Source organism: Salmo salar, chromosome 23, assembly GCF_965601325.2.
Source record: "Salmo salar chromosome 23, fSalSal1, whole genome shotgun sequence".
NCBI lineage: Eukaryota > Metazoa > Chordata > Actinopteri > Salmoniformes > Salmonidae > Salmo > Salmo salar.
Window position 1 is genome coordinate 13674385 of NC_138313.1, and position 18980 is coordinate 13693364.

The 18980-nt window shown below is 44.5% G+C and overlaps 39 non-coding genes across 39 annotated transcripts; all 39 read left to right on the forward strand.

Annotated features, from left to right (window-relative positions):
* The first annotated feature begins 62 nt into the window (after positions 1 to 62).
* On the forward strand, positions 63 to 134 carry trnad-guc (transfer RNA aspartic acid (anticodon GUC)). Its single transcript has one exon. It is a non-coding gene; the product is annotated as a tRNA-Asp (tRNA).
* A 118-nt stretch (positions 135 to 252) lies between these two features.
* On the forward strand, positions 253 to 323 carry trnag-gcc (transfer RNA glycine (anticodon GCC)). Its single transcript has one exon. It is a non-coding gene; the product is annotated as a tRNA-Gly (tRNA).
* A 551-nt stretch (positions 324 to 874) lies between these two features.
* trnad-guc (transfer RNA aspartic acid (anticodon GUC)) lies at positions 875 to 946 on the forward strand. The gene has a single exon. It is a non-coding gene; the product is annotated as a tRNA-Asp (tRNA).
* Positions 947 to 1065: 119 nt separating this feature from the next.
* On the forward strand, positions 1066 to 1136 carry trnag-gcc (transfer RNA glycine (anticodon GCC)). The gene has a single exon. It is a non-coding gene; the product is annotated as a tRNA-Gly (tRNA).
* Positions 1137 to 1878: 742 nt separating this feature from the next.
* trnag-gcc (transfer RNA glycine (anticodon GCC)) lies at positions 1879 to 1949 on the forward strand. The gene has a single exon. It is a non-coding gene; the product is annotated as a tRNA-Gly (tRNA).
* A 552-nt stretch (positions 1950 to 2501) lies between these two features.
* trnad-guc (transfer RNA aspartic acid (anticodon GUC)) lies at positions 2502 to 2573 on the forward strand. Its single transcript has one exon. It is a non-coding gene; the product is annotated as a tRNA-Asp (tRNA).
* Positions 2574 to 2691: 118 nt separating this feature from the next.
* On the forward strand, positions 2692 to 2762 carry trnag-gcc (transfer RNA glycine (anticodon GCC)). Its single transcript has one exon. It is a non-coding gene; the product is annotated as a tRNA-Gly (tRNA).
* Positions 2763 to 3314: 552 nt separating this feature from the next.
* Positions 3315 to 3386, forward strand: trnad-guc (transfer RNA aspartic acid (anticodon GUC)). Its single transcript has one exon. It is a non-coding gene; the product is annotated as a tRNA-Asp (tRNA).
* A 119-nt stretch (positions 3387 to 3505) lies between these two features.
* trnag-gcc (transfer RNA glycine (anticodon GCC)) lies at positions 3506 to 3576 on the forward strand. Its single transcript has one exon. It is a non-coding gene; the product is annotated as a tRNA-Gly (tRNA).
* Positions 3577 to 4318: 742 nt separating this feature from the next.
* Positions 4319 to 4389, forward strand: trnag-gcc (transfer RNA glycine (anticodon GCC)). The gene has a single exon. It is a non-coding gene; the product is annotated as a tRNA-Gly (tRNA).
* Positions 4390 to 4941: 552 nt separating this feature from the next.
* trnad-guc (transfer RNA aspartic acid (anticodon GUC)) lies at positions 4942 to 5013 on the forward strand. Its single transcript has one exon. It is a non-coding gene; the product is annotated as a tRNA-Asp (tRNA).
* Positions 5014 to 5131: 118 nt separating this feature from the next.
* trnag-gcc (transfer RNA glycine (anticodon GCC)) lies at positions 5132 to 5202 on the forward strand. Its single transcript has one exon. It is a non-coding gene; the product is annotated as a tRNA-Gly (tRNA).
* Positions 5203 to 5754: 552 nt separating this feature from the next.
* On the forward strand, positions 5755 to 5826 carry trnad-guc (transfer RNA aspartic acid (anticodon GUC)). Its single transcript has one exon. It is a non-coding gene; the product is annotated as a tRNA-Asp (tRNA).
* A 119-nt stretch (positions 5827 to 5945) lies between these two features.
* Positions 5946 to 6016, forward strand: trnag-gcc (transfer RNA glycine (anticodon GCC)). Its single transcript has one exon. It is a non-coding gene; the product is annotated as a tRNA-Gly (tRNA).
* Positions 6017 to 6568: 552 nt separating this feature from the next.
* On the forward strand, positions 6569 to 6640 carry trnad-guc (transfer RNA aspartic acid (anticodon GUC)). The gene has a single exon. It is a non-coding gene; the product is annotated as a tRNA-Asp (tRNA).
* Positions 6641 to 7573: 933 nt separating this feature from the next.
* On the forward strand, positions 7574 to 7644 carry trnag-gcc (transfer RNA glycine (anticodon GCC)). The gene has a single exon. It is a non-coding gene; the product is annotated as a tRNA-Gly (tRNA).
* Positions 7645 to 8196: 552 nt separating this feature from the next.
* On the forward strand, positions 8197 to 8268 carry trnad-guc (transfer RNA aspartic acid (anticodon GUC)). The gene has a single exon. It is a non-coding gene; the product is annotated as a tRNA-Asp (tRNA).
* A 119-nt stretch (positions 8269 to 8387) lies between these two features.
* Positions 8388 to 8458, forward strand: trnag-gcc (transfer RNA glycine (anticodon GCC)). The gene has a single exon. It is a non-coding gene; the product is annotated as a tRNA-Gly (tRNA).
* Positions 8459 to 9010: 552 nt separating this feature from the next.
* On the forward strand, positions 9011 to 9082 carry trnad-guc (transfer RNA aspartic acid (anticodon GUC)). The gene has a single exon. It is a non-coding gene; the product is annotated as a tRNA-Asp (tRNA).
* Positions 9083 to 9201: 119 nt separating this feature from the next.
* trnag-gcc (transfer RNA glycine (anticodon GCC)) lies at positions 9202 to 9272 on the forward strand. The gene has a single exon. It is a non-coding gene; the product is annotated as a tRNA-Gly (tRNA).
* A 552-nt stretch (positions 9273 to 9824) lies between these two features.
* On the forward strand, positions 9825 to 9896 carry trnad-guc (transfer RNA aspartic acid (anticodon GUC)). The gene has a single exon. It is a non-coding gene; the product is annotated as a tRNA-Asp (tRNA).
* Positions 9897 to 10015: 119 nt separating this feature from the next.
* Positions 10016 to 10086, forward strand: trnag-gcc (transfer RNA glycine (anticodon GCC)). The gene has a single exon. It is a non-coding gene; the product is annotated as a tRNA-Gly (tRNA).
* A 552-nt stretch (positions 10087 to 10638) lies between these two features.
* trnad-guc (transfer RNA aspartic acid (anticodon GUC)) lies at positions 10639 to 10710 on the forward strand. The gene has a single exon. It is a non-coding gene; the product is annotated as a tRNA-Asp (tRNA).
* Positions 10711 to 10829: 119 nt separating this feature from the next.
* trnag-gcc (transfer RNA glycine (anticodon GCC)) lies at positions 10830 to 10900 on the forward strand. The gene has a single exon. It is a non-coding gene; the product is annotated as a tRNA-Gly (tRNA).
* A 552-nt stretch (positions 10901 to 11452) lies between these two features.
* trnad-guc (transfer RNA aspartic acid (anticodon GUC)) lies at positions 11453 to 11524 on the forward strand. The gene has a single exon. It is a non-coding gene; the product is annotated as a tRNA-Asp (tRNA).
* A 119-nt stretch (positions 11525 to 11643) lies between these two features.
* Positions 11644 to 11714, forward strand: trnag-gcc (transfer RNA glycine (anticodon GCC)). Its single transcript has one exon. It is a non-coding gene; the product is annotated as a tRNA-Gly (tRNA).
* Positions 11715 to 12266: 552 nt separating this feature from the next.
* Positions 12267 to 12338, forward strand: trnad-guc (transfer RNA aspartic acid (anticodon GUC)). Its single transcript has one exon. It is a non-coding gene; the product is annotated as a tRNA-Asp (tRNA).
* A 119-nt stretch (positions 12339 to 12457) lies between these two features.
* trnag-gcc (transfer RNA glycine (anticodon GCC)) lies at positions 12458 to 12528 on the forward strand. Its single transcript has one exon. It is a non-coding gene; the product is annotated as a tRNA-Gly (tRNA).
* Positions 12529 to 13080: 552 nt separating this feature from the next.
* trnad-guc (transfer RNA aspartic acid (anticodon GUC)) lies at positions 13081 to 13152 on the forward strand. The gene has a single exon. It is a non-coding gene; the product is annotated as a tRNA-Asp (tRNA).
* Positions 13153 to 13271: 119 nt separating this feature from the next.
* Positions 13272 to 13342, forward strand: trnag-gcc (transfer RNA glycine (anticodon GCC)). The gene has a single exon. It is a non-coding gene; the product is annotated as a tRNA-Gly (tRNA).
* Positions 13343 to 13894: 552 nt separating this feature from the next.
* Positions 13895 to 13966, forward strand: trnad-guc (transfer RNA aspartic acid (anticodon GUC)). The gene has a single exon. It is a non-coding gene; the product is annotated as a tRNA-Asp (tRNA).
* A 119-nt stretch (positions 13967 to 14085) lies between these two features.
* trnag-gcc (transfer RNA glycine (anticodon GCC)) lies at positions 14086 to 14156 on the forward strand. The gene has a single exon. It is a non-coding gene; the product is annotated as a tRNA-Gly (tRNA).
* Positions 14157 to 14708: 552 nt separating this feature from the next.
* trnad-guc (transfer RNA aspartic acid (anticodon GUC)) lies at positions 14709 to 14780 on the forward strand. The gene has a single exon. It is a non-coding gene; the product is annotated as a tRNA-Asp (tRNA).
* Positions 14781 to 14899: 119 nt separating this feature from the next.
* On the forward strand, positions 14900 to 14970 carry trnag-gcc (transfer RNA glycine (anticodon GCC)). The gene has a single exon. It is a non-coding gene; the product is annotated as a tRNA-Gly (tRNA).
* Positions 14971 to 16336: 1366 nt separating this feature from the next.
* trnad-guc (transfer RNA aspartic acid (anticodon GUC)) lies at positions 16337 to 16408 on the forward strand. Its single transcript has one exon. It is a non-coding gene; the product is annotated as a tRNA-Asp (tRNA).
* A 118-nt stretch (positions 16409 to 16526) lies between these two features.
* trnag-gcc (transfer RNA glycine (anticodon GCC)) lies at positions 16527 to 16597 on the forward strand. Its single transcript has one exon. It is a non-coding gene; the product is annotated as a tRNA-Gly (tRNA).
* A 552-nt stretch (positions 16598 to 17149) lies between these two features.
* trnad-guc (transfer RNA aspartic acid (anticodon GUC)) lies at positions 17150 to 17221 on the forward strand. The gene has a single exon. It is a non-coding gene; the product is annotated as a tRNA-Asp (tRNA).
* A 742-nt stretch (positions 17222 to 17963) lies between these two features.
* On the forward strand, positions 17964 to 18035 carry trnad-guc (transfer RNA aspartic acid (anticodon GUC)). The gene has a single exon. It is a non-coding gene; the product is annotated as a tRNA-Asp (tRNA).
* A 742-nt stretch (positions 18036 to 18777) lies between these two features.
* On the forward strand, positions 18778 to 18849 carry trnad-guc (transfer RNA aspartic acid (anticodon GUC)). The gene has a single exon. It is a non-coding gene; the product is annotated as a tRNA-Asp (tRNA).
* The last annotated feature ends 131 nt before the right edge of the window (positions 18850 to 18980 follow it).

The window sequence follows — 18980 nt, forward strand, 5'->3', positions numbered from 1 at the left end:
CTCTCCAAATTTAGGGATAGTATCCAATGTTCCACATTTTTTCAAAGAACCAACCCACCTGCTCCTCGTTAGTATAGTGGTGAGTATCCCCGCCTGTCACGCGGGAGACCGGGGTTCAATTCCCCGACGGGGAGGAAAGACTGATCTTATTAGGGTGTACAATGTCACTGAGCCCACAAAGCGGGAAATATGCTTAGAATTAAAGATTTTTGATACGATATCTAGCCGTGGGGTTTTTTTCAGCATTGCAAGGCATTGGTTGTTCAGTGGTAGAATTCTCGCCTGCCACGCGGGAGGCCCGGGTTCGATTCCCGGCCAATGCAGGAAGTTTTGAACAAGTCATTTCGACAAGTATGCAACCCCGTGAGGAAGAAATCTCTTTTGAGATTGCCAGGTCGACAGCAATCTCTGGTCATGGTAGAATTCTCAACTGACTCTTGAAAAGTCTGAGTTTGGGTTCACTTACCGTTTGGACATTTATGCATCTCAGTAGACTTTTGTGAATCCATTGTAGATTTCCAGTGTGTGAGGTGATTTACTTTGTGCAAGGCTTTAGTTGTTAAATGGGAAGCGAATATCCAACAAGTCAGTGACAACTGTGTTGAGTTTGGCCTTTGTGACTATGTCCTGGGATTTTCCACACACACCTCTCCTTCTAACTACTATTATGTGGCTTGTGAGCGGTATAGAGCAAAATCGACTACATGTACGTGTCCATGAGGGTCTCAGCTTTCCATAGATGTGTCATAGTAGTCTCTAGCTCTAACCATTCAGTCTCTACAGATGTTTTTGTTGGAAGGGTTAACACCCAACTCTCCAAATTTAGGGATAGTATCCAATGCTCCACATTTTTTCAAAGAACCAACCCACCTGCTCCTCGTTAGTATAGTGGTGAGTATCCCCGCCTGTCACGCGGGAGACCGGGGTTCAATTCCCCGACGGGGAGGGAAAGACTGATTTTATTAGGGTGTACAATGTCACTGAGCCCACAAAGCGGGAAATATGCTTAGAATTAAAGATTTTTGATACGATATCTAGCCGTGGGGTTTTTTTCAGCATTGCAAGGCATTGGTTGTTCAGTGGTAGAATTCTCGCCTGCCACGCGGGAGGCCCGGGTTCGATTCCCGGCCAATGCAGGAAGTTTTGAACAAGTCATTTTGACAAGTATGCAACCCCGTGAGGAAGAAATCTCTTTTGAGATTGCCAGGTCGACAGCAATCTCTGGTCATGGTAGAATTCTCAACTGACTCTTGAAAAGTCTGAGTTTGGGCTCACTTACCGTTTGGACATTTATGCATTCTCAGTAGACTTTTGTGAATCCATTGTAGATTTCCAGTGTGTGAGGTGATTTACTTTGTGCAAGGCTTTAGTTGTTAAATGGGAAGCGAATATCCAACAAGTCAGTGACAACTGTGTTGAGTTTGGCCTTTGTGACTATGTCCTGGGATTTTCCACACACACCTCTCCTTCTAACTACTATTATGTGGCTTGTGAGCGGTATAGAGCAAAATCGACTACATGTACGTGTCCATGAGGGTCTCAGCTTTCCATAGATGTGTCATAGTAGTCTCTAGCTCTAACCATTCAGTCTCTACAGATGTTTTTGTTGGAAGGGTTAACACCCAACTCTCCAAATTTAGGGATAGTATCCAATGTTCCACATTTTTTCAAAGAACCAACCCACCTGCTCCTCGTTAGTATATTGGTGAGTATCCCCGCCTGTCACGCGGGAGACCGGGGTTCAATTCCCCGACGGGGAGGAAAGACTGATCTTATTAGGGTGTACAATGTCACTGAGCCCACAAAGCGGGAAATATGCTTAGAATTAAAGATTTTTGATACGATATCTAGCCGTGGGGTTTTTTTCAGCATTGCAAGGCATTGGTTGTTCAGTGGTAGAATTCTCGCCTGCCACGCGGGAGGCCCGGGTTCGATTCCCGGCCAATGCAGGAACTTTTGAACAAGTCATTTTGACAAGTATGCAATCCCGTGAGGAAGAAATCTCTTTTGAGATTGCCAGGTCGACAGCAATCTCTGGTCATGGTAGAATTCTCAACTGACTCTTGAAAAGTCTGAGTTTGGGTTCACTTACCGTTTGGACATTTATGCATTCTCAGTAGACTTTTGTGAATCCATTGTAGATTTCCAGTGTGTGAGGTGATTTACTTTGTGCAAGGCTTTAGTTGTTAAATGGGAAGCGAATATCCAACAAGTCAGTGACAACTGTGTTGAGTTTGGCCTTTGTGACTATGTCCTGGGATTTTCCACACACACCTCTCCTTCTAACTACTATTATGTGGCTTGTGAGCGGTATAGAGCAAAATCGACTACATGTACGTGTCCATGAGGGTCTCAGCTTTCCATAGATGTGTCATAGTAGTCTCTAGCTCTAACCATTCAGTCTCTACAGATGTTTTTGTTGGAAGGGTTAACACCCAACTCTCCAAATTTAGGGATAGTATCCAATGTTCCACATTTTTTCAAAGAACCAACCCACCTGCTCCTCGTTAGTATAGTGGTGAGTATCCCCGCCTGTCACGCGGGAGACCGGGGTTCAATTCCCCGACGGGGAGGAAAGACTGATCTTATTAGGGTGTACAATGTCACTGAGCCCACAAAGCGGGAAATATGCTTAGAATTAAAGATTTTTGATACGATATCTAGCCGTGGGGTTTTTTTCAGCATTGCAAGGCATTGGTTGTTCAGTGGTAGAATTCTCGCCTGCCACGCGGGAGGCCCGGGTTCGATTCCCGGCCAATGCAGGAAGTTTTGAACAAGTCATTTCGACAAGTATGCAACCCCGTGAGGAAGAAATCTCTTTTGAGATTGCCAGGTCGACAGCAATCTCTGGTCATGGTAGAATTCTCAACTGACTCTTGAAAAGTCTGAGTTTGGGTTCACTTACCGTTTGGACATTTATGCATTCTCAGTAGACTTTTGTGAATCCATTGTAGATTTCCAGTGTGTGAGGTGATTTACTTTGTGCAAGGCTTTAGTTGTTAAATGGGAAGCGAATATCCAACAAGTCAGTGACAACTGTGTTGAGTTTGGCCTTTGTGACTATGTCCTGGGATTTTCCACACACACCTCTCCTTCTAACTACTATTATGTGGCTTGTGAGCGGTATAGAGCAAAATCGACTACATGTACGTGTCCATGAGGGTCTCAGCTTTCCATAGATGTGTCATAGTAGTCTCTAGCTCTAACCATTCAGTCTCTACAGATGTTTTTGTTGGAAGGGTTAACACCCAACTCTCCAAATTTAGGGATAGTATCCAATGCTCCACATTTTTTCAAAGAACCAACCCACCTGCTCCTCGTTAGTATAGTGGTGAGTATCCCCGCCTGTCACGCGGGAGACCGGGGTTCAATTCCCCGACGGGGAGGGAAAGACTGATTTTATTAGGGTGTACAATGTCACTGAGCCCACAAAGCGGGAAATATGCTTAGAATTAAAGATTTTTGATACGATATCTAGCCGTGGGGTTTTTTTCAGCATTGCAAGGCATTGGTTGTTCAGTGGTAGAATTCTCGCCTGCCACGCGGGAGGCCCGGGTTCGATTCCCGGCCAATGCAGGAACTTTTGAACAAGTCATTTTGACAAGTATGCAATCCCGTGAGGAAGAAATCTCTTTTGAGATTGCCAGGTCGACAGCAATCTCTGGTCATGGTAGAATTCTCAACTGACTCTTGAAAAGTCTGAGTTTGGGTTCACTTACCGTTTGGACATTTATGCATTCTCAGTAGACTTTTGTGAATCCATTGTAGATTTCCAGTGTGTGAGGTGATTTACTTTGTGCAAGGCTTTAGTTGTTAAATGGGAAGCGAATATCCAACAAGTCAGTGACAACTGTGTTGAGTTTGGCCTTTGTGACTATGTCCTGGGATTTTCCACACACACCTCTCCTTCTAACTACTATTATGTGGCTTGTGAGCGGTATAGAGCAAAATCGACTACATGTACGTGTCCATGAGGGTCTCAGCTTTCCATAGATGTGTCATAGTAGTCTCTAGCTCTAACCATTCAGTCTCTACAGATGTTTTTGTTGGAAGGGTTAACACCCAACTCTCCAAATTTAGGGATAGTATCCAATGTTCCACATTTTTTCAAAGAACCAACCCACCTGCTCCTCGTTAGTATATTGGTGAGTATCCCCGCCTGTCACGCGGGAGACCGGGGTTCAATTCCCCGACGGGGAGGAAAGACTGATCTTATTAGGGTGTACAATGTCACTGAGCCCACAAAGCGGGAAATATGCTTAGAATTAAAGATTTTTGATACGATATCTAGCCGTGGGGTTTTTTTCAGCATTGCAAGGCATTGGTTGTTCAGTGGTAGAATTCTCGCCTGCCACGCGGGAGGCCCGGGTTCGATTCCCGGCCAATGCAGGAACTTTTGAACAAGTCATTTTGACAAGTATGCAATCCCGTGAGGAAGAAATCTCTTTTGAGATTGCCAGGTCGACAGCAATCTCTGGTCATGGTAGAATTCTCAACTGACTCTTGAAAAGTCTGAGTTTGGGTTCACTTACCGTTTGGACATTTATGCATTCTCAGTAGACTTTTGTGAATCCATTGTAGATTTCCAGTGTGTGAGGTGATTTACTTTGTGCAAGGCTTTAGTTGTTAAATGGGAAGCGAATATCCAACAAGTCAGTGACAACTGTGTTGAGTTTGGCCTTTGTGACTATGTCCTGGGATTTTCCACACACACCTCTCCTTCTAACTACTATTATGTGGCTTGTGAGCGGTATAGAGCAAAATCGACTACATGTACGTGTCCATGAGGGTCTCAGCTTTCCATAGATGTGTCATAGTAGTCTCTAGCTCTAACCATTCAGTCTCTACAGATGTTTTTGTTGGAAGGGTTAACACCCAACTCTCCAAATTTAGGGATAGTATCCAATGTTCCACATTTTTTCAAAGAACCAACCCACCTGCTCCTCGTTAGTATAGTGGTGAGTATCCCCGCCTGTCACGCGGGAGACCGGGGTTCAATTCCCCGACGGGGAGGAAAGACTGATCTTATTAGGGTGTACAATGTCACTGAGCCCACAAAGCGGGAAATATGCTTAGAATTAAAGATTTTTGATACGATATCTAGCCGTGGGGTTTTTTTCAGCATTGCAAGGCATTGGTTGTTCAGTGGTAGAATTCTCGCCTGCCACGCGGGAGGCCCGGGTTCGATTCCCGGCCAATGCAGGAAGTTTTGAACAAGTCATTTCGACAAGTATGCAACCCCGTGAGGAAGAAATCTCTTTTGAGATTGCCAGGTCGACAGCAATCTCTGGTCATGGTAGAATTCTCAACTGACTCTTGAAAAGTCTGAGTTTGGGTTCACTTACCGTTTGGACATTTATGCATTCTCAGTAGACTTTTGTGAATCCATTGTAGATTTCCAGTGTGTGAGGTGATTTACTTTGTGCAAGGCTTTAGTTGTTAAATGGGAAGCGAATATCCAACAAGTCAGTGACAACTGTGTTGAGTTTGGCCTTTGTGACTATGTCCTGGGATTTTCCACACACACCTCTCCTTCTAACTACTATTATGTGGCTTGTGAGCGGTATAGAGCAAAATCGACTACATGTACGTGTCCATGAGGGTCTCAGCTTTCCATAGATGTGTCATAGTAGTCTCTAGCTCTAACCATTCAGTCTCTACAGATGTTTTTGTTGGAAGGGTTAACACCCAACTCTCCAAATTTAGGGATAGTATCCAATGCTCCACATTTTTTCAAAGAACCAACCCACCTGCTCCTCGTTAGTATAGTGGTGAGTATCCCCGCCTGTCACGCGGGAGACCGGGGTTCAATTCCCCGACGGGGAGGGAAAGACTGATTTTATTAGGGTGTACAATGTCACTGAGCCCACAAAGCGGGAAATATGCTTAGAATTAAAGATTTTTGATACGATATCTAGCCGTGGGGTTTTTTTCAGCATTGCAAGGCATTGGTTGTTCAGTGGTAGAATTCTCGCCTGCCACGCGGGAGGCCCGGGTTCGATTCCCGGCCAATGCAGGAACTTTTGAACAAGTCATTTTGACAAGTATGCAATCCCGTGAGGAAGAAATCTCTTTTGAGATTGCCAGGTCGACAGCAATCTCTGGTCATGGTAGAATTCTCAACTGACTCTTGAAAAGTCTGAGTTTGGGCTCACTTACCGTTTGGACATTTATGCATTCTCAGTAGACTTTTGTGAATCCATTGTAGATTTCCAGTGTGTGAGGTGATTTACTTTGTGCAAGGCTTTAGTTGTTAAATGGGAAACCAATATCCAACAAGTCAGTGACAACTGTGTTGAGTTTGGCCTTTGTGACTATGTCCTGGGATTTTCCACACACACCTCTCCTTCTAACTACTATTATGTGGCTTGTGAGCGGTATAGAGCAAAATCGACTACATGTACGTGTCCGTGAGGGTCTCAGCTTTCCATAGATGTGTCATAGTAGTCTCTAGCTCTAACCATTCAGTCTCTACAGATGTTTTTGTTGGAAGGGTTAACACCCAACTCTCCAAATTTAGGGATAGTATCCAATGCTCCACATTTTTTCAAAGAACCAACCCACCTGCTCCTCGTTAGTATAGTGGTGAGTATCCCCGCCTGTCACGCGGGAGACCGGGGTTCAATTCCCCGACGGGGAGGGAAAGACTGATTTTATTAGGGTGTACAATGTCACTGAGCCCACAAAGCGGGAAATATGCTTAGAATTAAAGATTTTTGATACGATATCTAGCCGTGGGGTTTTTTTCAGCATTGCAAGGCATTGGTTGTTCAGTGGTAGAATTCTCGCCTGCCACGCGGGAGGCCCGGGTTCGATTCCCAGCCAATGCAGGAACTTTTGAACAAGTCATTTTGACAAGTATGCAATCCCGTGAGGAAGAAATCTCTTTTGAGATTGCCAGGTCGACAGCAATCTCTGGTCATGGTAGAATTCTCAACTGACTCTTGAAAAGTCTGAGTTTGGGCTCACTTACCGTTTGGACATTTATGCATTCTCAGTAGACTTTTGTGAATCCATTGTAGATTTCCAGTGTGTGAGGTGATTTACTTTGTGCAAGGCTTTAGTTGTTAAATGGGAAACCAATATCCAACAAGTCAGTGACAACTGTGTTGAGTTTGGCCTTTGTGACTATGTCCTGGGATTTTCCACACACACCTCTCCTTCTAACTACTATTATGTGGCTTGTGAGCGGTATAGAGCAAAATCGACTACATGTACGTGTCCGTGAGGGTCTCAGCTTTCCATAGATGTGTCATAGTAGTCTCTAGCTCTAACCATTCAGTCTCTACAGATGTTTTTGTTGGAAGGATTAACACCCAACTCTCCAAATTTAGGGATAGTATCCAATGCTCCACATTTTTTCAAAGAACCAACCCACCTGCTCCTCGTTAGTATAGTGGTGAGTATCCCCGCCTGTCATGCGGGAGACCGGGGTTCAATTCCCCGACGGGGAGGGAAAGACTGATTTTATTAGGGTGTACAATGTCACTGAGCCCACAAAGCGGGAAATATGCTTAGAATTAAAGATTTTTGATACGATATCTAGCCGTGGGGTTTTTTTCAGCATTGCAAGGCATTGGTTGTTCAGTGGTAGAATTCTCGCCTGCCACGCGGGAGGCCCGGGTTCGATTCCCGGCCAATGCAGGAACTTTTGAACAAGTCATTTTGACAAATATGCAACCCCGTGAGGAAGAAATCTCTTTTGAGATTGCCAGGTCGACAGCAATCCCTGGTCATGGTAGAATTCTCAACTGACTCTTGAAAAGTCTGAGTTTGGGTTCACTTACCGTTTGGACATTTATGCATTCTCAGTAGACTTTTGTGAATCCATTGTAGATTTCCAGTGTGTGAGGTGATTTACTTTGTGCAAGGCTTTAGTTGTTAAATGGGAAACCAATATCCAACAAGTCAGTGACAACTGTGTTGAGTTTGGCCTTTGTGACTATGTCCTGGGATTTTCCACACACACCTCTCCTTCTAACTACTATTATGTGGCTTGTGAGCGGTATAGAGCAAAATCGACTACATGTACGTGTCCGTGAGGGTCTCAGCTTTCCATAGATGTGTCATAGTAGTCTCTAGCTCTAACCATTCAGTCTCTACAGATGTTTTTGTTGGAAGGATTAACACCCAACTCTCCAAATTTAGGGATAGTATCCAATGCTCCACATTTTTTCAAAGAACCAACCCACCTGCTCCTCGTTAGTATAGTGGTGAGTATCCCCGCCTGTCACGCGGGAGACCGGGGTTCAATTCCCCGACGGGGAGGGAAAGACTGATTTTATTAGGGTGTACAATGTCACTGAGCCCACAAAGCGGGAAATATGCTTAGAATTAAAGATTTTTGATACGATATCTAGCCGTGGGGTTTTTTTCAGCATTGCAAGGCATTGGTTGTTCAGTGGTAGAATTCTCGCCTGCCACGCGGGAGGCCCGGGTTCGATTCCCGGCCAATGCAGGAACTTTTGAACAAGTCATTTTGACAAATATGCAACCCCGTGAGGAAGAAATCTCTTTTGAGATTGCCAGGTCGACAGCAATCCCTGGTCATGGTAGAATTCTCAACTGACTCTTGAAAAGTCTGAGTTTGGGTTCACTTACCGTTTGGACATTTATGCATTCTCAGTAGACTTTTGTGAATCCATTGTAGATTTCCAGTGTGTGAGGTGATTTACTTTGTGCAAGGCTTTAGTTGTTAAATGGGAAACCAATATCCAACAAGTCAGTGACAACTGTGTTGAGTTTGGCCTTTGTGACTATGTCCTGGGATTTTCCACACACACCTCTCCTTCTAACTACTATTATGTGGCTTGTGAGCGGTATAGAACAAAATCGACTACATGTACGTGTCCGTGAGGGTCTCAGCTTTCCATAGATGTGTCATAGTAGTCTCTAGCTCTAACCATTCAGTCTCTACAGATGTTTTTGTTGGAAGGGTTAACACCCAACTCTCCAAATTTAGGGATAGTATCCAATGCTCCACATTTTTTCAAAGAACCAACCCACCTGCTCCTCGTTAGTATAGTGGTGAGTATCCCCGCCTGTCACGCGGGAGACCGGGGTTCAATTCCCCGACGGGGAGGGAAAGACTGATTTTATTAGGGTGTACAATGTCACTGAGCCCACAAAGCGGGAAATATGCTTAGAATTAAAGATTTTTGATACGATATCTAGCCGTGGGGTTTTTTTCAGCATTGCAAGGCATTGGTTGTTCAGTGGTAGAATTCTCGCCTGCCACGCGGGAGGCCCGGGTTCGATTCCCGGCCAATGCAGGAACTTTTGAACAAGTCATTTTGACAAGTATGCAATCCCGTGAGGAAGAAATCTCTTTTGAGATTGCCAGGTCGACAGCAATCTCTGGTCATGGTAGAATTCTCAACTGACTCTTGAAAAGTCTGAGTTTGGGCTCACTTACCGTTTGGACATTTATGCATTCTCAGTAGACTTTTGTGAATCCATTGTAGATTTCCAGTGTGTGAGGTGATTTACTTTGTGCAAGGCTTTAGTTGTTAAATGGGAAACCAATATCCAACAAGTCAGTGACAACTGTGTTGAGTTTGGCCTTTGTGACTATGTCCTGGGATTTTCCACACACACCTCTCCTTCTAACTACTATTATGTGGCTTGTGAGCGGTATAGAGCAAAATCGACTACATGTACGTGTCCGTGAGGGTCTCAGCTTTCCATAGATGTGTCATAGTAGTCTCTAGCTCTAACCATTCAGTCTCTACAGATGTTTTTGTTGGAAGGATTAACACCCAACTCTCCAAATTTAGGGATAGTATCCAATGCTCCACATTTTTTCAAAGAACCAACCCACCTGCTCCTCGTTAGTATAGTGGTGAGTATCCCCGCCTGTCACGCGGGAGACCGGGGTTCAATTCCCCGACGGGGAGGGAAAGACTGATTTTATTAGGGTGTACAATGTCACTGAGCCCACAAAGCGGGAAATATGCTTAGAATTAAAGATTTTTGATACGATATCTAGCCGTGGGGTTTTTTTCAGCATTGCAAGGCATTGGTTGTTCAGTGGTAGAATTCTCGCCTGCCACGCGGGAGGCCCGGGTTCGATTCCCGGCCAATGCAGGAACTTTTGAACAAGTCATTTTGACAAATATGCAACCCCGTGAGGAAGAAATCTCTTTTGAGATTGCCAGGTCGACAGCAATCCCTGGTCATGGTAGAATTCTCAACTGACTCTTGAAAAGTCTGAGTTTGGGTTCACTTACCGTTTGGACATTTATGCATTCTCAGTAGACTTTTGTGAATCCATTGTAGATTTCCAGTGTGTGAGGTGATTTACTTTGTGCAAGGCTTTAGTTGTTAAATGGGAAACCAATATCCAACAAGTCAGTGACAACTGTGTTGAGTTTGGCCTTTGTGACTATGTCCTGGGATTTTCCACACACACCTCTCCTTCTAACTACTATTATGTGGCTTGTGAGCGGTATAGAGCAAAATCGACTACATGTACGTGTCCGTGAGGGTCTCAGCTTTCCATAGATGTGTCATAGTAGTCTCTAGCTCTAACCATTCAGTCTCTACAGATGTTTTTGTTGGAAGGGTTAACACCCAACTCTCCAAATTTAGGGATAGTATCCAATGCTCCACATTTTTTCAAAGAACCAACCCACCTGCTCCTCGTTAGTATAGTGGTGAGTATCCCCGCCTGTCACGCGGGAGACCGGGGTTCAATTCCCCGACGGGGAGGGAAAGACTGATTTTATTAGGGTGTACAATGTCACTGAGCCCACAAAGCGGGAAATATGCTTAGAATTAAAGATTTTTGATACGATATCTAGCCGTGGGGTTTTTTTCAGCATTGCAAGGCATTGGTTGTTCAGTGGTAGAATTCTCGCCTGCCACGCGGGAGGCCCGGGTTCGATTCCCGGCCAATGCAGGAACTTTTGAACAAGTCATTTTGACAAGTATGCAATCCCGTGAGGAAGAAATCTCTTTTGAGATTGCCAGGTCGACAGCAATCTCTGGTCATGGTAGAATTCTCAACTGACTCTTGAAAAGTCTGAGTTTGGGCTCACTTACCGTTTGGACATTTATGCATTCTCAGTAGACTTTTGTGAATCCATTGTAGATTTCCAGTGTGTGAGGTGATTTACTTTGTGCAAGGCTTTAGTTGTTAAATGGGAAACCAATATCCAACAAGTCAGTGACAACTGTGTTGAGTTTGGCCTTTGTGACTATGTCCTGGGATTTTCCACACACACCTCTCCTTCTAACTACTATTATGTGGCTTGTGAGCGGTATAGAGCAAAATCGACTACATGTACGTGTCCGTGAGGGTCTCAGCTTTCCATAGATGTGTCATAGTAGTCTCTAGCTCTAACCATTCAGTCTCTACAGATGTTTTTGTTGGAAGGATTAACACCCAACTCTCCAAATTTAGGGATAGTATCCAATGCTCCACATTTTTTCAAAGAACCAACCCACCTGCTCCTCGTTAGTATAGTGGTGAGTATCCCCGCCTGTCACGCGGGAGACCGGGGTTCAATTCCCCGACGGGGAGGGAAAGACTGATTTTATTAGGGTGTACAATGTCACTGAGCCCACAAAGCGGGAAATATGCTTAGAATTAAAGATTTTTGATACGATATCTAGCCGTGGGGTTTTTTTCAGCATTGCAAGGCATTGGTTGTTCAGTGGTAGAATTCTCGCCTGCCACGCGGGAGGCCCGGGTTCGATTCCCGGCCAATGCAGGAACTTTTGAACAAGTCATTTTGACAAGTATGCAATCCCGTGAGGAAGAAATCTCTTTTGAGATTGCCAGGTCGACAGCAATCTCTGGTCATGGTAGAATTCTCAACTGACTCTTGAAAAGTCTGAGTTTGGGCTCACTTACCGTTTGGACATTTATGCATTCTCAGTAGACTTTTGTGAATCCATTGTAGATTTCCAGTGTGTGAGGTGATTTACTTTGTGCAAGGCTTTAGTTGTTAAATGGGAAACCAATATCCAACAAGTCAGTGACAACTGTGTTGAGTTTGGCCTTTGTGACTATGTCCTGGGATTTTCCACACACACCTCTCCTTCTAACTACTATTATGTGGCTTGTGAGCGGTATAGAGCAAAATCGACTACATGTACGTGTCCGTGAGGGTCTCAGCTTTCCATAGATGTGTCATAGTAGTCTCTAGCTCTAACCATTCAGTCTCTACAGATGTTTTTGTTGGAAGGATTAACACCCAACTCTCCAAATTTAGGGATAGTATCCAATGCTCCACATTTTTTCAAAGAACCAACCCACCTGCTCCTCGTTAGTATAGTGGTGAGTATCCCCGCCTGTCACGCGGGAGACCGGGGTTCAATTCCCCGACGGGGAGGGAAAGACTGATTTTATTAGGGTGTACAATGTCACTGAGCCCACAAAGCGGGAAATATGCTTAGAATTAAAGATTTTTGATACGATATCTAGCCGTGGGGTTTTTTTCAGCATTGCAAGGCATTGGTTGTTCAGTGGTAGAATTCTCGCCTGCCACGCGGGAGGCCCGGGTTCGATTCCCGGCCAATGCAGGAACTTTTGAACAAGTCATTTTGACAAATATGCAACCCCGTGAGGAAGAAATCTCTTTTGAGATTGCCAGGTCGACAGCAATCCCTGGTCATGGTAGAATTCTCAACTGACTCTTGAAAAGTCTGAGTTTGGGTTCACTTACCGTTTGGACATTTATGCATTCTCAGTAGACTTTTGTGAATCCATTGTAGATTTCCAGTGTGTGAGGTGATTTACTTTGTGCAAGGCTTTAGTTGTTAAATGGGAAACCAATATCCAACAAGTCAGTGACAACTGTGTTGAGTTTGGCCTTTGTGACTATGTCCTGGGATTTTCCACACACACCTCTCCTTCTAACTACTATTATGTGGCTTGTGAGCGGTATAGAGCAAAATCGACTACATGTACGTGTCCGTGAGGGTCTCAGCTTTCCATAGATGTGTCATAGTAGTCTCTAGCTCTAACCATTCAGTCTCTACAGATGTTTTTGTTGGAAGGGTTAACACCCAACTCTCCAAATTTAGGGATAGTATCCAATGCTCCACATTTTTTCAAAGAACCAACCCACCTGCTCCTCGTTAGTATAGTGGTGAGTATCCCCGCCTGTCACGCGGGAGACCGGGGTTCAATTCCCCGACGGGGAGGGAAAGACTGATTTTATTAGGGTGTACAATGTCACTGAGCCCACAAAGCGGGAAATATGCTTAGAATTAAAGATTTTTGATACGATATCTAGCCGTGGGGTTTTTTTCAGCATTGCAAGGCATTGGTTGTTCAGTGGTAGAATTCTCGCCTGCCACGCGGGAGGCCCGGGTTCGATTCCCGGCCAATGCAGGAACTTTTGAACAAGTCATTTTGACAAGTATGCAATCCCGTGAGGAAGAAATCTCTTTTGAGATTGCCAGGTCGACAGCAATCTCTGGTCATGGTAGAATTCTCAACTGACTCTTGAAAAGTCTGAGTTTGGGCTCACTTACCGTTTGGACATTTATGCATTCTCAGTAGACTTTTGTGAATCCATTGTAGATTTCCAGTGTGTGAGGTGATTTACTTTGTGCAAGGCTTTAGTTGTTAAATGGGAAACCAATATCCAACAAGTCAGTGACAACTGTGTTGAGTTTGGCCTTTGTGACTATGTCCTGGGATTTTCCACACACACCTCTCCTTCTAACTACTATTATGTGGCTTGTGAGCGGTATAGAGCAAAATCGACTACATGTACGTGTCCGTGAGGGTCTCAGCTTTCCATAGATGTGTCATAGTAGTCTCTAGCTCTAACCATTCAGTCTCTACAGATGTTTTTGTTGGAAGGATTAACACCCAACTCTCCAAATTTAGGGATAGTATCCAATGCTCCACATTTTTTCAAAGAACCAACCCACCTGCTCCTCGTTAGTATAGTGGTGAGTATCCCCGCCTGTCACGCGGGAGACCGGGGTTCAATTCCCCGACGGGGAGGGAAAGACTGATTTTATTAGGGTGTACAATGTCACTGAGCCCACAAAGCGGGAAATATGCTTAGAATTAAAGATTTTTGATACGATATCTAGCCGTGGGGTTTTTTTCAGCATTGCAAGGCATTGGTTGTTCAGTGGTAGAATTCTCGCCTGCCACGCGGGAGGCCCGGGTTCGATTCCCGGCCAATGCAGGAACTTTTGAACAAGTCATTTTGACAAATATGCAACCCCGTGAGGAAGAAATCTCTTTTGAGATTGCCAGGTCGACAGCAATCTCTGGTCATGGTAGAATTCTCAACTGACTCTTGAAAAGTCTGAGTTTGGGTTCACTTACCTTTTGGACATTTATGCATTCTCAGTAGACTTTTGTGAATCCATTGTAGATTTTCAGTGTGTGAGGTGATTTACTTTGTGCAAGGCTTTAGTTGTTAAATGGGAAGCGAATATCCAACAAGTCAGTGACAACTGTGTTGAGTTTGGCCTTTGTGACTATGTCCTGGGATTTTCCACACACACCTCTCCTTCTAACTACTATTATGTGGCTTGTGAGCGGTATAGAGCAAAATCGACTACATGTACGTGTCCATGAGGGTCTCAGCTTTCCATAGATGTGTCATAGTAGTCTCTAGCTCTAACCATTCAGTCTCTACAGATGTTTTTGTTGGAAGGGTTAACACCCAACTCTCCAAATTTAGGGATAGTATCCAATGCTCCACATTTTTTCAAAGAACCAACCCACCTGCTCCTCGTTAGTATAGTGGTGAGTATCCCCGCCTGTCACGCGGGAGACCGGGGTTCAATTCCCCGACGGGGAGGGAAAGACTGATTTTATTAGGGTGTACAATGTCACTGAGCCCACAAAGCGGGAAATATGCTTAGAATTAAAGATTTTTGATACGATATCTAGCCGTGGGGTTTTTTTCAGCATTGCAAGGCATTGGTTGTTCAGTGGTAGAATTCTCGCCTGCCACGCGGGAGGCCCGGGTTCGATTCCCGGCCAATGCAGGAACTTTTGAACAAGTCATTTTGACAAATATGCAACCCCGTGAGGAAGAAATCTCTTTTGAGATTGCCAGGTCGACAGCAATCTCTGGTCATGGTAGAATTCTCAACTGACTCTTGAAAAGTCTGAGTTTGGGTTCACTTACCGTTTGGACATTTATGCATTCTCAGTAGACTTTTGTGAATCCATTGTAGATTTCCAGTGTGTGAGGTGATTTACTTTGTGCAAGGCTTTAGTTGTTAAATGGGAAGCGAATATCCAACAAGTCAGTGACAACTGTGTTGAGTTTGGCCTTTGTGACTATGTCCTGGGATTTTCCACACACACCTCTCCTTCTAACTACTATTATGTGGCTTGTGAGCGGTATAGAGCAAAATCGACTACATGTACGTGTCCATGAGGGTCTCAGCTTTCCATAGATGTGTCATAGTAGTCTCTAGCTCTAACCATTCAGTCTCTACAGATGTTTTTGTTGGAAGGGTTAACACCCAACTCTCCAAATTTAGGGATAGTATCCAATGCTCCACATTTTTTCAAAGAACCAACCCACCTGCTCCTCGTTAGTATAGTGGTGAGTATCCCCGCCTGTCACGCGGGAGACCGGGATTCAATTCCCCGACGGGGAGGGAAAGACTGATTTTATTAGGGTGTACAATGTCACTGAGCCCACAAAGCGGGAAATATGCTTAGAATTAAAGATTTTTGATACGATATCTAGCCGTGGGGTTTTTTTCAGCATTGCAAGGCATTGGTTGTTCAGTGGTAGAATTTTCGCCTGCCACGCGGGAGGCCCGGGTTCGATTCCCGGCCAATGCAGGAACTTTTGAACAAGTCATTTTGACAAGTATGCAATCCCGTGAGGAAGAAATCTCTTTTGAGATTGCCAGGTCGACAGCAATCTCTGGTCATGGTAGAATTCTCAACTGACTCTTGAAAAGTCTGAGTTTGGGTTCACTTACCGTTTGGACATTTATGCATTCTCAGTAGACTTTTGTGAATCCATTGTAGATTTCCAGTGTGTGAGGTGATTTACTTTGTGCAAGGCTTTAGTTGTTAAATGGGAAGCGAATATCCAACAAGTCAGTGACAACTGTGTTGAGTTTGGCCTTTGTGACTATGTCCTGGGATTTTCCACACACACCTCTCCTTCTAACTACTATTATGTGGCTTGTGAGCGGTATAGAGCAAAATCGACTACATGTACGTGTCCATGAGGGTCTCAGCTTTCCATAGATGTGTCATAGTAGTCTCTAGCTCTAACCATTCAGTCTCTACAGATGTTTTTGTTGGAAGGGTTAACACCCAACTCTCCAAATTTAGGGATAGTATCCAATGTTCCACATTTTTTCAAAGAACCAACCCACCTGCTCCTCGTTAGTATAGTGGTGAGTATCCCCGCCTGTCACGCGGGAGACCGGGGTTCAATTCCCCGACGGGGAGGAAAGACTGATCTTATTAGGGTGTACAATGTCACTGAGCCCACAAAGCGGGAAATATGCTTAGAATTAAAGATTTTTGATACGATATCTAGCCGTGGGGTTTTTTTCAGCATTGCAAGGCATTGGTTGTTCAGTGGTAGAATTCTCGCCTGCCACGCGGGAGGCCCGGGTTCGATTCCCGGCCAATGCAGGAACTTTTGAACAAGTCATTTTGACAAATATGCAACCCCGTGAGGAAGAAATCTCTTTTGAGATTGCCAGGTCGACAGCAATCTCTGGTCATGGTAGAATTCTCAACTGACTCTTGAAAAGTCTGAGTTTGGGTTCACTTACCGTTTGGACATTTATGCATTCTCAGTAGACTTTTGTGAATCCATTGTAGATTTCCAGTGTGTGAGGTGATTTACTTTGTGCAAGGCTTTAGTTGTTAAATGGGAAGCGAATATCCAACAAGTCAGTGACAACTGTGTTGAGTTTGGCCTTTGTGACTATGTCCTGGGATTTTCCACACACACCTCTCCTTCTAACTACTATTATGTGGCTTGTGAGCGGTATAGAGCAAAATCGACTACATGTACGTGTCCATGAGGGTCTCAGCTTTCCATAGATGTGTCATAGTAGTCTCTAGCTCTAACCATTCAGTCTCTACAGATGTTTTTGTTGGAAGGGTTAACACCCAACTCTCCAAATTTAGGGATAGTATCCAATGCTCCACATTTTTTCAAAGAACCAACCCACCTGCTCCTCGTTAGTATAGTGGTGAGTATCCCCGCCTGTCACGCGGGAGACCGGGGTTCAATTCCCCGACGGGGAGGGAAAGACTGATTTTATTAGGGTGTACAATGTCACTGAGCCCACAAAGCGGGAAATATGCTTAGAATTAAAGATTTTTGATACGATATCTAGCCGTGGGGTTTTTTTCAGCATTGCAAGGCATTGGTTGTTCAGTGGTAGAATTCTCGCCTGCCACGCGGGAGGCCCGGTTTCGATTCCCGGCCAATGCAGGAACTTTTGAACAAGTCATTTTGACAAATATGCAACCCCGTGAGGAAGAAATCTCTTTTGAGATTGCCAGGTCGACAGCAATCTCTGGTCATGGTAGAATTCTCAACTGACTCTTGAAAAGTCTGAGTTTGGGCTCACTTACCGTTTGGACATTTATGCATTCTCAGTAGACTTTTGTGAATCCATTGTAGATTTCCAGTGTGTGAGGTGATTTACTTTGTGCAAGGCTTTAGTTGTTAAATGGGAAGCGAATATCCAACAAGTCAGTGACAACTGTGTTGAGTTTGGCCTTTGTGACTATGTCCTGGGATTTTCCACACACACCTCTCCTTCTAACTACTATTATGTGGCTTGTGAGCGGTATAGAGCAAAATCGACTACATGTACGTGTCCATGAGGGTCTCAGCTTTCCATAGATGTGTCATAGTAGTCTCTAGCTCTAACCATTCAGTCTCTACAGATGTTTTTGTTGGAAGGGTTAACACCCAACTCTCCAAATTTAGGGATAGTATCCAATGCTCCACATTTTTTCAAAGAACCAACCCACCTGCTCCTCGTTAGTATAGTGGTGAGTATCCCCGCCTGTCACGCGGGAGACCGGGGTTCAATTCCCCGACGGGGAGGGAAAGACTGATTTTATTAGGGTGTACAATGTCACTGAGCCCACAAAGCGGGAAATATGCTTAGAATTAAAGATTTTTGATACGATATCTAGCCGTGGGGTTTTTTTCAGCATTGCAAGGCATTGGTTGTTCAGTGGTAGAATTCTCGCCTGCCACGCGGGAGGCCCGGTTTCGATTCCCGGCCAATGCAGGAACTTTTGAACAAGTCATTTTGACAAATATGCAACCCCGTGAGGAAGAAATCTCTTTTGAGATTGCCAGGTCGACAGCAATCTCTGGTCATGGTAGAATTCTCAACTGACTCTTGAAAAGTCTGAGTTTGGGCTCACTTACCGTTTGGACATTTATGCATTCTCAGTAGACTTTTGTGAATCCATTGTAGATTTCCAGTGTGTGAGGTGATTTACTTTGTGCAAGGCTTTAGTTGTTAAATGGGAAGCGAATATCCAACAAGTCAGTGACAACTGTGTTGAGTTTGGCCTTTGTGACTATGTCCTGGGATTTTCCACACACACCTCTCCTTCTAACTACTATTATGTGGCTTGTGAGCGGTATAGAGCAAAATCGACTACATGTACGTGTCCATGAGGGTCTCAGCTTTCCATAGATGTGTCATAGTAGTCTCTAGCTCTAACCATTCAGTCTCTACAGATGTTTTTGTTGGAAGGGTTAACACCCAACTCTCCAAATTTAGGGATAGTATCCAATGCTCCACATTTTTTCAAAGAACCAACCCACCTGCTCCTCGTTAGTATAGTGGTGAGTATCCCCGCCTGTCACGCGGGAGACCGGGGTTCAATTCCCCGACGGGGAGGGAAAGACTGATTTTATTAGGGTGTACAATGTCACTGAGCCCACAAAGCGGGAAATATGCTTAGAATTAAAGATTTTTGATACGATATCTAGCCGTGGGGTTTTTTTCAGCATTGCAAGGCATTGGTTGTT